The sequence below is a fragment of the Myotis davidii genome, unplaced genomic scaffold (assembly GCF_000327345.1).
Source record: "Myotis davidii unplaced genomic scaffold, ASM32734v1 scaffold111, whole genome shotgun sequence".
NCBI lineage: Eukaryota > Metazoa > Chordata > Mammalia > Chiroptera > Vespertilionidae > Myotis > Myotis davidii.
This window is the reverse complement of record NW_006284347.1, coordinates 3270051-3283294: the sequence shown is the minus strand read 5'-3', so window position 1 is coordinate 3283294 and position 13244 is coordinate 3270051. Positions and strand designations below refer to the sequence as shown.

The 13244-nt window shown below is 41.4% G+C and overlaps 1 pseudogene; it reads left to right on the top strand.

The window, feature by feature from the left end:
- The first annotated feature begins 12312 nt into the window (after positions 1-12312).
- LOC107184856 lies at positions 12313-12781 on the top strand (annotated as a pseudogene).
- The last annotated feature ends 463 nt before the right edge of the window (positions 12782-13244 follow it).

The following is a 13244-nucleotide window of genomic DNA, read 5'->3' as shown; positions in this document are numbered from 1 at the left end:
GCCTCCAGGCCAACTGGCTGTGAGAATCAGCTGTGACTGCAGTGGGAAAACTTCTGTCCTCTGGGGAGGTGCTAATCCAGCCTTTGCCTGAGGCTATCGGCAAATGGCTCTGTGCAGGGCTTGGGCAGGGCGGTCTCACGGGATCAAACAGGGCGGGTGGAGGGAGCAGTTATGGCTGCTCTCAGTCCCGTCCCCAGAGACTCTGCCTCTCAGAGTCCCAGCAACTGCTGCAAACCTCGGAGAGAAAGCTGCCCTCGCGTTCCGACCGATGCCAGACAGTCCCGCTTCTCCCGTTTGAGTCTGGGTCCCCAGAGACTCACCCAGAACTGGAGCTCAGAATCTGAGACCTCCTCCGATTGAAAACAACAACCGTGCCCTCACCTACCAGCCTGCTCCGCGAGTACCTCCGCACCTTTGTATTTTCCGCACTGCGCCTCCTCTGTGTCTCGTATGCTGTTCTCTTTCCTTCTAGTTGAAGAATTTCCCCTCAGCCAGTCTTCCTGTGGTTCTGGGTGATGTCCATTCCGTCTTTTAGTTGTATTTTGAAGTGGTTGTTCGAGGCAGCTAACTCTGGTGTTTACCTATGCCGCCATCTTGGTTTTTCCCCTCAAAGAGATTTTTAATATTTACTATGTACCTGGGACGTAGAGGATATGTTTAAGTAAACATTTGTTCATTTACTTGACTGAATAAATAAAGAGGTACCAATGTACATTTGACCCCATGTTTTTGTTTTTAAGGAATTCTTATCTATCTATCTATTTATTAAAAAAAGGTTAAAAGGATTTAAAGCAACATGTTAACAGGAGTATTTCTGGGAGGTAGGATGGTGTGACTTTATTTTTTTATTTTGTTTCTAACTTATTATGAAAATGTTTAAGTAAACAAACGACAGAATAGTACAGTGAACACCTGTATCCTCTGCCTAGATCTGACAGTTTTGCACATTTCCTTTATCATCCTCTCTCTCTCTCTCCCCCCCTCCCCACAGGAGCAGGCAGGCACACCCATACCCATCCCCCTAAATACACACACACACACACACTTCTTTTTGCATCTCTATTTGCAAATTAGTTACAGACATTATAACACTTCCCGTAAACATTAAAAGTATGTATCTCCTAAGAATATGATCTTCTATTAATCGTAGCATTATTATTACACCAAAGAAAGTTAGCAATTTCATGATAACAACAAATGTTCTGTCCCTATTTATGTTTCATCTCTATTTAACTTTCCCACTTATACTAAGAATATCTTACAGCTTTTTATTGAGAAAGCCAGAGCCAATCAAGGATTACACATGGCATTAAGGATCCTTTCTCTCTCTCTCTCTCTCTCTCTCTCTCTCTCTATCTCCCTCTCTCTCCCAAAAAACACAATATATTTATTAATAAATGATTAACCTTTACATATTTTATTTTTTACTATAGAAATATTTATAACAAAAATTTCTATTTAAACCATTTTCAAGTGTACGATTCAGTGGCACAATGTTGTGCAACCATCACCAATATCAGTTTCCAAAATGCATTACCTCAAACAGAAACTGTATACTCATTAAGAAACAATTCTCCAATTCTTCTTTTCCCCAAACCCCTGGAAATTTCTAATCTCATTCTGTCTCTTTATGAATTAGTCTATTCTAGATATTTCACATAAGTGGGGTCATATAGTATTTGTTCTTTTGTACCTGGCTTCTTTCTAGCATAATGTTCAAGGTTCATCCGGGTTGTGGCCTATATCAGAACTTCACTCCTTTTTATGGCCAAATAATATTCCATTGTGTTTATATATACCACATCTGCGTAGTCATTCTTCTATGGGCAGGTGGGTTGTTTCCATGTTTTAGCTCTTGTTAATAATGATGCTGCAGTGAATGTTGATGTCTGTTTGAATCCCTGTGTGTTAGTCAGGGTTCTCCAGAGAAACAGAACCAATAGTGGTGTGTGTGTGTGTGTGTGTGTGTGTGTGTGTGTGTGTGTGTGTTTAAAATATATTTTATTGATTTTTTTTACAGAGAGGAAGGGAGAGGGATAGAGAGTTAGAAGCATCGATGAGAAAGAAACATCAATCAGCTGCCTTCTGCAACACCTCCTATTGGGGATGTGCCTGCAACCAAGGTATATGCCCTTGGCCGGAATCGAACCTGGGACCTTTCAGTCCCCAGGCCGATGCTCTATCCACTGAGCCAAACCGGTTAGGGCTAAAAACATATTTTTTAAAAAGAAATGTTTTCTTTAAAATTACAGTAGGTTTTGAAAACATTTTACTATGAAGGTAAGAGAGCTTATAACTTACTTAGTTGTCTGTGACTCCCCTGAATTTAACGTGCAATTAAGTCAATTTTAAGGGCAGTGCAAGACCTTTCTAAGATGATGAATGTAAACACCTTTCTCATCACAAAGTAAACAAAAGTAATTATGATTATTTGAACTGCTTATATTAGTAAAAAAAGCATAAGAAAAATCTCTTCATATGCACTAGTTTTGCTTAGTCACCTAAATCCCAAATGTGTAAATCATTTCCTTCTTTAAATACTGTGTGTATTTCATCTCTGTATGAATAAATTGCTGCTTTTATCAAGTGTCTGATAAGGTAGTCTTAAGTTAAAATCATGTTTTTATTTTGTTTCTGGGGGTTTGCATCAACCTGGGTCCAATCAGGAGAGAGAATTCACACCATAATTCGAACCGGGAACGTTTAATATGAGAATTGTTCATTCTAACAAGAGATTGTTGTAATGAGAGGTTGGGTAGTAAGAAGTCAAGAGAGCTCTAAAAACTACAAGAATAACAGATATAAGAAGCAGTTAGACAAAATACCCGCGGGAGAGCCTCCTTGTCCCCAGGACTGAGATATAGACCTTGCTGGAGGCTTGTGCCTCTCCAGGGTCCCGGAGGAATCTGTTCACGAAGGTGTCTCACCAGGGACCCTCCACTACAAAACTGCCTGCGTGGTTTGCTGGGGAACTGCAGGTGGCTGTGTGCTGCTGACCACTGTCCTCTACAGGAGTTGAGTGCTGGGGGCTGGAGACTCCATGCTGCAGGAGCTGGGAACCAGGGGAAGCCTCATTTGCTGAGGAGCTGGATTCTGGGGACCTTGCCATGTAAGTACACTGGACTCAGGAACAGGACTTTTTCTTGCTGCCGTGTCTCTCCAACCCCCCCCCCCCCCCTAAGAAAGCTTAACATCCTGTCAGCTACAAAGGAAACATGCTCAAAGGGCCCACGTGCCCTTTGAAACGGGCTCAGGTGCCAGGCGCCTGCAAGGAGCACACCCCCGCACCTGTACAGCGTCTTCCTGGTGAGCCAGGCCGCAGCCGCGGGACTGCAGGGACCTGTTGAGCTCCCCATGGGTTCACGTAGGAGCCAGTCTGCGAGGCTGGCCAGGAGAGAGTGCGTTGCCTGCCCAGCTTCCGTGGGGCACCACTGGGTGGCCCAGAGGCCCATGCTGTCCCCCGGCCTGCAGCGTCTGGCTGTGCTCACCACATCTCGGGTGTCATGACTCAGGCAGAGGGGGGTGCGTGTGGGAGCCCAGAGGGCTAGGTGCTGCCCAGGGCCAAGAAGTCAGCTGGGACCTGCCCTTCCGTGCCAGACGTTCGTGCTTCCATCGCTGGCCAGGCCTAGGGACTGCACCCATGCACGAATTTTGTGCACCAGGCCTCTAGTAGTATATATAGTGTTCAATAGTATCCACCATATCAGGTATCCACTAAAGGTCTCACAGATTCCTCAAGGACAGGTGGTGGGGACACAAGTTTTGTTACATTATTACCTATTATTTTTTTCATGTCATAGTAAACACACACACACACACAATCCCTCCTCATGCTTACAATACAATTTGAAATATATAACTGCACTAATTGTCCACAAAGCAAAGTTATACAGGCTTTCATATGTATATTTTGCATTGCTCAAGCCCAGTTTATGTGGGAGATTTTCACCTAATCGTGACACAGCAGATGGCAGTGTAGGTCCAGTTTCTTATACAATAAGAACATGCAGACATGTTCACAGATAAAACTTATTTTAGCTGAAGAAAATGTGATTTTAAATGGTTAACATAGAAAATATAAAATTATAGTGTCATGACTCTTCCTGGAGATTTAGAGACATATTTTATAATTATATTAAACCCATTAAAAATTGGGAATCATCACCTCTTAAGAGATACTGAGCAACCCTCATTCTCACAAGATTTGAGTGATTGTCTGAACTAGTACTTCCAGTCTGTCTTTGGCAAATAATCCCCTTACAGAAAAGTACTTAAGAATCTTCATGTTTTATTTCCACGGTGTAAGATTACATTTTTTTGCAAGACTTTTTTTTTTTAAGTTAAACGCAAAGATTAAATCGATTTTTGTTTAACTGTAGATACAAAATTTTGCCAGTACTTTCTGTTTGCATTTTCCTCATTTCCCAGATTCTATTTCCTCTCCGCAGATTCTTTTGACCCTGCTGCTTTCCTCCCATTAGCACAGTGGTTCTCAACTTTCCTAATGCCGTGACCCTTTAATACAGTTCCTCATGTTGTGGGGACCCCCAATTTCATTGTTACAAATTGAACATAATTAAAGCATAGTGATTAATCACAAAAACAATATGCAATTATATATGTGTTTTCTGATGGTTTTAGGCGACCCCTGTGAAAGGGTCGTTCGCCCCCCAAAGGGGTCGCAACCCACAGGTTGAGAACCGCTGCATTAGCAAGAACTAGAGGCAGTGCAGCCAGACGCAGGAGAGTACAAGCCCTGGTTAAACAGAATCAGATTCAAATTCCTGCTTTGCTGCTCACTGCTGTGAGGGGAAGCTATCTGGCTTTCCTGAGCCTCAGTTTCTTTCCCTGTACAATGGAGATAATAATAGCAATTAGCATTTAGGGGTTATTGTGGCAATCGGTACACAATTTTACCACGGATGAGTGTTCACTGGATTGCCAGGCTCCCTCCACTCTCACTGTAACCTGCCTGGAGGGTTCTCTTTTGTCTCCCTCCACTTCCCCTTTTATAGAATGTGTACACACACCCATCACCCCACACCTTCCCTTCCCCGCTTTTGGAGCTGCCCTTCATTAGGCCCTGATTGTTTCTCTTTCCTTCTCATTCTCTTTCCTATTCTGAAACTCTCCTCTCTCATTTTGCTCACCAGTGTTTGTCTTCGTTTGCTCCTAATTTCCAAAGAAATTGGTGACAGACCTTATTTATTCCTTCCCTGCTGGGGATACAGCCATCTTCTCTTTGGGTCCACCCACCTTTCTCCCCCGTCCCCCCCAAAGGCTCAGGAGAACTGAGAACTCCTTGCTTCATCCAGGAGATTGACCAGAGTGACTTTTCTCCCAGTGTTAGAAATATTTGAAAATGGGCCACTTTAGAAAGATGCTTGGAGATACTAAATCATTATAGAATTTTCATTCAGTGGGAGAGGTCTTTGTGACAGTTCAATTTTGTTATTTTATTTTGTATATATTTTTGAAAGCTCTGTTATTTTTTCTAGAACACAAACTATATATCACAGCAAGAATTACCTAACTTTATTTTACAGAGGATCACAAAAGTTTTAATCATGATATTCTTCTTGAACAAATGTTGGTCGTTTCACTAGTAACATACTGAAATAAGCTCCCACTTACTATATTTTAGACATAGTACTAAATAACTTAAAAGTGTTACTTTAATTTCTTCCTAAAAAAAGAAAAACTCAACTGTAGATACTAGAATTATCTCTATATTACAGATGATAAAACTGAGGCTTAGAGAAGTTACATGACTTGAGTAAGGTCAGACAGTAAGTAAGGGTAACCTCAATATTACTATTCTTTTTCATTATTGAGATGTAATTGATGAATAAAATTATATTAGTTTCAGGTGCACAACATAATGATTCTATATATGTATATATTGCAGATGATCAACACAATAAGTCTAGTTCACATCCATCACCACACAGTTATAATTATTTATTAGTAATTTTACGATCTACTCTTCTACCAACTTTCAAATATGCAATGCAGTATTATTAGCTATAATCACTATGCTATATATTACATCCACAGGACTTATTTAATATTTTTTTTAAATATATTTAAAAAGTATATATACTCTATCCACTGAGCCAAACCGGTTATGGCCACAGGCCTTATTTATATTACTAGAGGCCCGGTGCACAGATTCGTGCACTGGAGGGGGTCCCTCGGCATGGCCTGCGCCCTCTTGCAATCCGGGACCCCTCAGGGGATGTTGGAGGCCCGGTGCACAGATTTGGCCCGATCCCCACAGGCCAGGCCAAGAGATCCCACCGGTGCATAAATTCGTGAACCGGGCCTCGAATATGCATATAAGATCTTTGGTTAATCTCTTCCCACCCTCCCCCTCCCCTCTTCCCTCTGAGATTCATCAGTCTTTTCCATGTTTTTATGCCTGTGCCTTGAGCATCTGCCCCCGGTGGTCAGTGCGTGTCATCGCTACTGGTGGAATAGTCAAGTGGTAGCTTAGGCTTTTATATATATAGATACTGGGAAGCTTGTACATTTTGACCACCTTCACCCATTTTGCTCCATGTTTACTATTCTCTAGTAACTAATCTACTGGCCACTTAGCTTCTGAACCAAATCCATAGGTTCATCTTTTTAAAACTAGTTTTCAATTGTCAAGGAGCTTATTCACACATGAATTTATTAAACATCTATCATATAAGTCATCCTTTTTCTTCTTTTCCCTCCTCACCTCCAAAAAACCCATGTACAAGCCCCATTAACTTTATCTCAGAAATGCATCTCTCGTGGATCCAGTTCTTTCCCCCTTCTCCTCCCTCATTCTATTCCAAGCTAATATCACCTCTGTTCCCCAGATGACAGTAACAACATCCTAACTTCTGTTCTGGAAATATGCTATACTTTTTTACATGCATTAACTGCCTCTTTCACCCCCATGTAAAATCCATGAGCGCAAGGACTCTGTCTTATTCAATGCTGTATCTCTATGACATAGAACAGTGCCTGGACATGGCGAAGAACTCAGTAAATAGTTATTGGTTGGATAAGTTGAACAGTGGGCATATAAAGATAGTACATTCTTTACCCTCTTAGAATGTTCTATATATTAGTGGAAACAGATAAGCAATATATATATATATATATAATACAGAGTGATAAGTGCTATAAAATGGACATGCACAATATTTAGTTCATAATGGTACAATAGGCAGGGGAGCAATTGTACTTGGTGGCAAAAGTTTACATGTGCTTAAAGGGATCTTCTAGGTGAAAGAAGTGTTCACCAGGTGGAAGATGAGAAAGAATATTCCAGGCAGAAGAAACAATGTGGGCAAAGACCCGGAGGCAGGTGCTGGTAAGTGCTGATTAGTGGGATGGAGAGGACTATAAATACCTTGATTTGGTTAGAGCCAATGGAACATATGGGGAAATGGCAGGGGTGGGGGCGGTAGAGGGATGGGAAGGGGCCTCGTCATGAAGGCATAAAATATGCCATGCTAAGCAGCTCCAACGTTATTCTATAAACAATCAGGGTGCTATAAAAGGATCTGGAGCAGGGGAATAACAAGAGATTAATATTTTAGGAAAAAATAAAGCTCTGGTAAAGTGAAAAGAAAATGGATTGCTAATGTTTGAAACAAGCTGATCCATTAGATTTCATAGACTTCCTTTTCTGGTGAGTATGGGATAACAAGTCTGGCTTTACCCTCCTACCTGAAACAACAACCAACAATATATATAAAACAAACAATGGACATAAAACAATATATATAAAACAATAGCTTACAAAACACTGGACATCAGGCAACAAAGGACAGAAATCCCTGTGACAAAGGAAACAAATGAGATGAGCCTTATGATTGATTGCCCCAGCTCACTGCCTTGAGAAAGTTTCCAGACTGTGTTGCGAGGGAGGGAAAACCCGATTGGGCTCATGGTCTCCCAGATTGAGGAGATAGAGCTAAGAGTCTGGAGAGATCAGGACAGCTGAGCTCCTAGGACAGAGCAGAGAGGACTGAGTTCACAGGACAGAGAGCAGAGTACTGATAAGCACACGTGTGAGGTCAAGTAGTGTAGAGTGAACAGTGCCTGATGCCCCTGCAGAGCCAGGAGCAGTACCTCCTCCCATCAGCCGCACTGTTAGAAAGTCCAATAATTCTTGGCATTGGGCAGATCAGGTCAAACAGGAAGGTTTTGTCTCAGGACTAAGGAATAATTATCCCTGAACTGAACACTGCTTGGGACCTGCCTAACTAATCAAAAAAGCTAGCCCTAACAGGATCAGACTGTGTCTGTGTTACTTAAGTGCATGCCAGAACAAAGCTCAGGAAGATTTATAGAAATATAAAAATATTCAGTATGCAACAGGTAAGTTACAATGTCTGGCATTCAATTAAAGATGACTAGGCATACAAAGAAATAGGAAAACATGGTTCACAATAAGAGGAATAATCAATCAATTGAAACTGCCTGGGAACCCACACAGATGTTAGAATTAACAGAGAATGACATAAAAAGTTATTATAACTACTGCATATATTTAAAAAGTGAAATAGAGATATAGAAGATATACCAGTTTTCAACACTCACTGGCTAGTGTTCAGTGAGTTGAGCATTGTCCTGTGTACTGAAAGGTCACCAGTTCGATTCCTGGTCAAGGCACATACCCAGGTTTTGGGTTCAGTTCCTGGTCTGGGTTTGTAGGGAAGCAACTGAGCGATGTTTCTCTCACATTGATGTTTCTCGCTCTCTCTCTCTCTCCTCTTTCTCTCCCTTCTTCTCACTCTAAAATCAGTGAAAACTTATATATTTTTTAAAAGACCCAAAGTAAACTTCTACAGAGGAAAAATACTACCAGGATTTTCTAACCATTGGATGAGAGTGTGGGGGCAGACAGGGAGAGGCAGATTGGGTGACATACGCTACTTTAACAAGAACAAGGAATAAGGATAGAAAGATGTGAATGGGGTGGGGGGAAATTGAGTTTTGGGCTTTTATTGATAAAACTCTTAGAAATCCCAATGTTTAAGGGGTCGACAGAAAAAAAGAAGGAATTTATTAGAGTGATTGAGAAGATGTGGTCCTGGAAGGAGAGAAAGAGCAAGTGTCAGAGGCTTCATGGAAACCAAGAAAGCCCAAATTTTAAGGAGGAAATGGTTGGCATGACTAGTACTGCAGCGATAAAGGAAGAGAAAAGCTGAGAAGTGGCCGAAGTGGCTCCTGGACCTGGATTCAGTGAAAACTAGAAGATTTTTTTAAAAAGGCCACAGGAAGATGTAGGATCAAGAAAATTTTTCACGGGGGGGTGGGGGGGTGCTGATTTGAACAATACTGAGAAACTTTAAAAATATTGAGGCAGAAAAAATATGTTCCCGAGCACATGCTGAGGAGTTAAATTGTCTTGACCAAATGTTTACAGAACTTACTCAAGTTAATTAACATCTCTGAGCTTTGTTTCCTTGACTTACAATAATACTCCCAGCTTCACAGGGATGTTTTCAGAATTTAAAGAGGTAATCCACACAAGTGTTTGGAACTGTCCGTGGCTCAGTGAATGCTAGCTGTGACCCCAAGGATGGAACCACAAGAGACCAGACAGGTGGGAGGTGGCAGGTGGCCTCGATGGGAAGGAGTCTGTTATTCTGATAGAAGGGAAGGAGGAAGGATGAGGTGGAGGTAAGAATCTAGAGAGGAATGAGGGAGTTCATGAGACTGGGGTTTTATTATTTTAGGGGTGTGAGGCTTAAAAAGCTGTTTGAATTTTGATGAAGTATCACTGGATGTGAAAGGAACCACACATCACAGCTCAGACATGAAAAATGAAGGGGGATTTGGGGTTCAGGAAGGTGTGCTAGAGACGCACTAGGGGGCTGGACAGAAAAGGGTGTGCTCTGGGTGAGTTCAAAACCACCCAGACATGTGGAAACAACCATTTAGTTTGAGCATTTGCGTTGGTTAAATGTAGTATATTCCTTTAGCCGCTCTTCTGAAACTTGCAGCATTAATCCCTAGTCTTGAGAAGTATGCAATGTAGAAGTCTTCACATCTGATCACAGTAAAAGAAGTGGGAAGATATAACAGCTGGGGATCTGGCTATGGGCAACAGAAATGAACTCGGGCAAAATTAAGCAAAAATAAAAATTTTTGGAGTAGCTCACAGGATTTAAAGTTGGAGACTCATATCTCAGAGAGCATAGACCCAAAGGGCCCACTGGAACAAAAGCTGACAGCCCATCGCCACAGGACCTCAGTCCTTCCAGATGACAGCCGCATCTCTAAGGGTTTGTCCTCCTGTGTAATCCCCTGAAAATTTAAATTCCAGAACAGATCTGATGGACTTGCTTTGAGGCATATGGTCACAATCAGATGGCTTTCCAAATAAATAACTTTATTTATTTATTTTAACCACTCTGTCTGTTAAATGATATCTCAACTGCAAAGCTTCTCTTACTGTTGGTGGATAGAAAATGACACAGGACAGTCATTATCACCGTGGCAACAGTACCCAGGAACTATCAGAGGGAAATTGCATGTGGAAGGGCTGGCTTTTGCGGAGTCATCCTCAGCTTCCTCTGGTGCAGGCTTCTTCTGCAAGTCTGATGTGCTTAGCTTAGGGCACTGAATATGTAACTTTAATCATCCCTATTCGCTCTTTTTGTTGTTGTTGTTAATCATCACCCAAGTATATTTTTCCATTGATTTTTAGAGAGCGTGGAAAAGAGGAGAGACAGAGAGAGAAACATCAATGTGAGAGAGACGCATCCATTGGTTGCCTCCCGCACCCACCCAGACCAGGGTCAGGGATTGAGCCTGCAACCAAGATATGTGCCCTTGACTGAAATTGAACCCAGGACCCTTCAGTCTGTGCTTTATCCACTGAGCCAAACCAGCCAGGGTCCCATTTGCTCTTAGTAAGGTTGGCTGGACCTGAGGAAGGGTGGCTCTAGGAAAATAAATCTAGTGTGTTTTTCTTTTCCTTCTTCAATGTGTACATTATGCATCTGCTATGTGCCAGGTGCTTCTTAGGAGAAAGAGATATATATAATAAAAGGGTAATATGTTAAGTAGACTGGACAGCTGAACGACCTTCCGGACATCATTACAGATGTGCTTCCGGATGAAGCCATTGCAACAGGGACTGAGGCAGAGGTGGTTAGGGGCGATAAGGCAGGCAGGTGAGCAGTTAGGGGCAATCAGGCAGACAGGCCGAATGGTTAGGGGAAATCAGGCAGGCCAGCAGTTAGGGGCAATCAGGCAGGCACGCAAGTGGTTAGGAGCCAGTGGTCCTGGATTGTGAGAGGGTGCAGGCTGAGCTAAGGGACCCCCCACCTGTGCAAGAATTTCATGCACGAGGCCTCTAGTCTTCAATAAAGAGCAAAGCCAGACAGGGGCTCTGCTTCCCTGGAGGGTAGGACTGAGGGTAGGCCTGAGATGACCCAGAAAATCAGACAGAGGCTCTGCTCCCCTCTAAGGTAGAACTGTGGTTTGCAATTGTATAATCATTTAACTTAATGATTATACAATTGCAAACCACAGAAATGCTCTGAAGGAAATGAATGCCTCTAGGACAGTGTACAACAAAGGAGCCTGATCTAACTTGGGAGCTGAGGAAAGACTTTCTACCAGAATAGGTGCCAAAACTGAGATCTGAGGGCTGAATGAAGAGTATGGCTACAGAGCTAACAGAGTGCACAAAACACCCGGGCCTGGAGGAGCCTATGTTATACCCTAGTGGCAACTTCTCTCTCAGCATCTGGCAAGCTTGACATAAACACAGATTTACAGTTGACTCCACCTGTTCCTATTTGTGATATCAGGGTACCTCAATTAATGAGAGAAAATTTAAAATGTGGGTTCATGAGGTCACCTACTTTCCTGAGGACACAAATGATTACTTTTTTATTGTATTTTAGCTGATACATACCTAGAGGTTGAATAAACATTTTGCAGTAAAATTAAGTCAAATTTTATCAAGTTGTAGCTTTCTGTGGTATGATATTAAGGATCATGTTATGTAACTCACAATGAGGAAAATACATAATGAGCAGTAAGTTTTCTTTGTTTTGTTTTGTTTTGTTTTTGAGAGAGATTTATTGTTCCACTTATTTATATATTCATTGGTTGATTCTTGTATGTGCCCTGACCAATGACCAAACCCACAACCTTGACATATTGGAACAACACTCTAATCAACTGAGCTAACCAGCCAGGGCTAAAGAAATTTTGTTTTAGCTTTTCCTATAAATGGCTTGATGGCTCACCATTCACTTGAATAATCCTACAAAATCATGCAAATCAAGAGATTTAAATCTTCATGTTCACTTTAAGAATACTTGTGAAACTGCCCAGGCCATCAAGGGTATGCATATTCAAAAAGCCACCAAGTATCTGAAGGATGTCCCTGAGTAGGAGCAATGTGTGCCATTCAGTCCTTACAATGGTGGAGTTGGGAGGTGTGCCCAAGCAAAAACTTGGGGCTGGACACAGGGTCAGAGGCCCAAAAAGAGAGCTGAATTTTTACTGCAGAGAGTAATGCTGAGTTTAAGGGTTTAGATGTAGATTCTCTGGTCATTGAGCACATCTAGGTGAATAAAACCCCCAAGAAATGGTGCAGAATTTACAAAGCTCATGGGCTGATTAATCCCCACATAAGCTCTCCCTGCCACATGGAGGTAATCTTATTGAAAAAGAGCAGATGGTCCCTAAACCAGAAGAGTAGGTGGCACAGAAGAAAAAGATACCCCAGAAGAAATTGAAGAAGCAAAAACTAATGGCACGGGAATAAATTCAGCACAAAATAAATGCAAATGAAAGTTTAAAAAATTATTTTAAATGAACTCTCTGTAGAGAATAATTATATGAAATTTGCATAAACTGCAAGAACCAAGATAGATGTTTTTGTATCTGTGTCTGTAATTATTAAACATGACACCCTAAAACGTGTCTACTAAATAGAATTAAATGTTTATTCTAGACATAAATATTTTGCTTGGGTTTTAAAAATTCTAGCAATATATTATTAACTGTAAAATAAAAAGTGAAGAAAACAGATCAAATTTTGTAATTGTTCTTTAGAAACGTTTTTTTCATGCACAAATACCTATTTCATGTAAAGGCTGGTACATAGAAGCGTTTTTAACACTCGTTCAAAGTTTCAGTATCACATCAGGCCATATTTTTTCAATTCATAGGATTTTGGGGGAAACCTTTTTAAAAGTCATTCATAACCACCATCTAGTTATTTTTTA